Source organism: Helianthus annuus, chromosome 17 (genome assembly GCF_002127325.2).
Source record: "Helianthus annuus cultivar XRQ/B chromosome 17, HanXRQr2.0-SUNRISE, whole genome shotgun sequence".
Lineage (NCBI taxonomy): Eukaryota > Viridiplantae > Streptophyta > Magnoliopsida > Asterales > Asteraceae > Helianthus > Helianthus annuus.
Window position 1 is genome coordinate 106,706,401 of NC_035449.2, and position 3,655 is coordinate 106,710,055.

Sequence of the window (3,655 nt, forward strand, 5' to 3'; positions counted from 1 at the left end):
TCATACTTACTGCTTAAACACTTATCTTGCTTCCTAAGCAAATACTAATTCTCACGCCGAAGGATTATTTATGAATGTTATCATTTTCTTCTCACTGAGTCACTTTTCCATTTGTCATAGAAAAATAATCGACAAAGCCTACTTTTCTATACAAAAGAAGCTTTGTGACTATAAGGTTGTTTTTCACTTGTAGTAAATAAGAAAAAGGTTTATTGAACCAATGAAAACAACCTCGTTCGATTACGTAAAAGATACTAATATTAAGGTGACCCGGGGCACTCCCGTGATATTATCACGGAATCATCTTCCACGCGTTATATCCCACCGCCGCTACACACTTCAACGCGTTAATCTTCCACGGAAACCGATTTTCGTGATGTATTAACGCGTTATGGTTTATTTTTGTGAGGGTATTTGTTGGTTGGGGGGAAATTGTTGGGTGTGGTGGTGAGTGATGACCACCCCCACTAAAAATGGTTGTGAGTGATGGAAAAATGGTCAATGACATGGCGAAACTTGATTGGTGCTTGTGAGTGATAAATTCTATCACTAGTGAACCACCCCTAGTCCCCTAAGGCGACATCTAGAACAATTACCCATTTATTTTTGAATTGTCCTACAGTTTCATGTTGCCGACGTTTCTAGAGTTGGGAGGTATTGGTCGCCAAACCTTGTTTGATTTGCTGGAGTTGATCAAAAGAGCACTGTAAACTATTATATTAGTAGTCGATGAGTTTGACTCGCAACACAAACCAAACCAAACCGGTGGATCTTATTTTATTCCTAATTTTGTGTGCTGCATTTTCTTTATCCTGACCAAGTTTCGTATGGTCAAATACTTGCGACGTCATTACTCTACTCCTAGCTATAAATAAATAAGAACAACATTTCATATTTTATACAACAACCCCCCCGCCTGTTCAATATTTCTATCACAATCATGATTAGTTGCCTAGTAAACCATCTTCATTTCCCCTATCATAAGCCCCACCGGGCTACTGCTGCTGCGAAGACGGTGGTTGATGCCCAAAACGGCGTCTTTTTCACTGTCTTCTTCACGATCGCGTATTACCTCATTACCCGCTGGCGTCAGAAGATCAGGAACTCCACCCCAATCCATGTTCTCACCATGCTTGAAATGGCTGCTATTATCACCTTCGTCGCATGCTGTATCTACCTTCTGGTGTACCTTGGCACCCATTTCTTGGATGATGAGGAGGAAGAAACATCAAATTGTGATGCTAAATCCAGTCTAGTGTTTAAACAAGTCGTAAACCAAGAAGAAACGGTGACCAAAGAGGATGAGGCGCTGATTCAAGCGGTGGTTGCTGGCAAAATTCCATCTTACTCGTTGGAAACAAAGCTTGGGGACTGTAAGCATGCTGCTTTCATTAGGCGAGTGGCGTTGGAGAGGATAACCAGGAAGTCACTTGACGGCTTGCCTCTAGAGGGGTTTGATTATGAGTCGATATTGGGACAATGTTGTGAAATGCCGGTTGGTTATGTCCTGATACCTGTGGGCATTGCTGGCCCCATGTTGCTGGACGGAAAGGAGTTGTATGTGCCCATGGCCACAACCGAAGGCTGCCTTGTGGCTAGCACGAATAGGGGTTGTAAGGCTATTTATGTCTCCGGTGGTGCCACCAGTGTGCTACTCAAGGATGGTATGACTCGTGCTCCCGTGGTTAGGTTTGGGACCGCAAAGAGAGCTGCTGAGTTAAAGTTCTTCTTGGAGGACCCACTCAACTTCGACACTCTTTCTTCAGTTTTTAACAAGTAAGACTTTCTTTCTACTTTTCACTTATTAACATTAATAACTTTTTGACCAATAGGGTGGTGGTACATTGGCAAAGGCAAAGCCTTTAAACACCTTGGGAGAGGGAGGTCTTGGGTTCAAGTCACACAAACGACAGGAATAAGAATAAAAGAAATTTGCGGTTAAAAAAAAACATTAATAACTTTTTGTGTTGTGAAACTAAACACCCCATCATTCATTGAGGGGTTTTTAGTGGTTTTTTTTTTTTTTTTCGTTTGGGTATGAGAAATAGCAAACTCAAGTTTGAAAAGTAACGAAATGTAGCCACTTGAGTTAAAAGATTTTGTTTTTACTTTTTAGTTTTTATTTAACATATAGTTTAGTGTCCTCGAATATACATAATGTTTATGCACTTTTTTTTTGTGTGTTACGGTACAAATTGGATTGAAAATCAAGTTTTATAAAAAAGTAACATGTACTTTTTGTTAGTTAAGAGATGAAAAGAATAATGAAATTTTATCTGGGCTAAGACTTGAAGTCGCTATCTACTAACAGCACAAACAAATAAATGAAAAGGAAAGACGTTAGTAACAATGGATTGTAAACCTGTCAATTTAAGAAAGAAAAAAAAAAGTAATTCTTTAAACCCCACCTCTTATTATTCATCAAGATAACTGATTAGATGAATGATTAATTGCAGATCAAGCCGATTTGGGCGGCTGCAAACAATCAGATGTGCAATAGCAGGAAAAAATCTATACATAAGGTTTACTTGCAGCACGGGTGATGCAATGGGCATGAACATGGTTTCCAAAGGTGTTCAAAATGTTTTGGACTATCTCCAAGCATACTTCCCGGACATGGACGTTATTGGCATCTCTGGCAACTACTGTTCGGATAAGAAAGCGGCAGCGGTGAACTGGATAGAGGGAAGAGGCAAATCAGTGGTTTGCGAGGCAATCCTAAAGGAACAAGTAGTGAAGAATGTATTAAAGACAACCGTAGCTTCCTTAGTTGAACTAAACATGCTGAAGAACCTGACTGGATCAGCCATGGCTGGAGCACTTGGTGGGTTCAATGCCCATGCTAGTAATATCGTGTCGGCCGTATACATAGCCACCGGTCAAGACCCGGCACAGAACATAGAAAGCTCCCATTGTATGACTATGATGGAAGCTGTGAACGAGGGGAAAGACCTCCATGTGTCTGTGACCATGCCATCCATAGAGGTCGGGACAGTGGGTGGTGGAACTCAATTGGCTTCACAATCTGCGTGCCTGAATTTGCTGGGCGTCAAGGGCGCAAACAAGGAATCGGCTGGTTCAAATGCACGGCAGTTGGCTAAGGTTGTTGCTGCCGCGGTTCTCGCTGGAGAGTTGTCTCTCATGTCCGCCATCGCGGGGGGGGCAACTTGTTAAGAGCCACATGAAATACAACCGCTCAAATAAAGATGTTTGTGCTAAAAGTTGTCAATCTCAGTAATCATTTGCTGCAGGCTGGTGGTTGTTGTGACTCAGGTCGAATGCGGTTTAGCTTATTTGTATGTGAAGCATACCTTTTATAATAAACAATGAATACACTTTGTTTATTATCCTTTGTACATGTATTTTCTTCAATGCAATTGTAAGAATGAATTACCAAGACTCATTTCTACATGAAAAGTTTTGTTTATCAGGAGACACGTCACCGCCATGCAAGCATGGAGGGGTATGGTGATTATGTGTGTGTAGAGCATTTTGTAGTAATTACCTAATTAGTTTTCTTGATTTCTGATTGAATGAGAACATAAGTAGTGAAGCATGTTGACTTTTAAATGTTTTATCGTTTTTTTATATCTTATGTACTTTTACTTATTAATGAATAGATGAAGCGATATATTAATAATATTTTATTTAAAAT

General features: G+C 40.3%; 1 pseudogene; it reads left to right on the forward strand.

The window, feature by feature from the left end:
* Positions 1 to 890: 890 nt before the first annotated feature.
* Positions 891 to 3,417, forward strand: LOC110926480 (annotated as a pseudogene).
* The last annotated feature ends 238 nt before the right edge of the window (positions 3,418 to 3,655 follow it).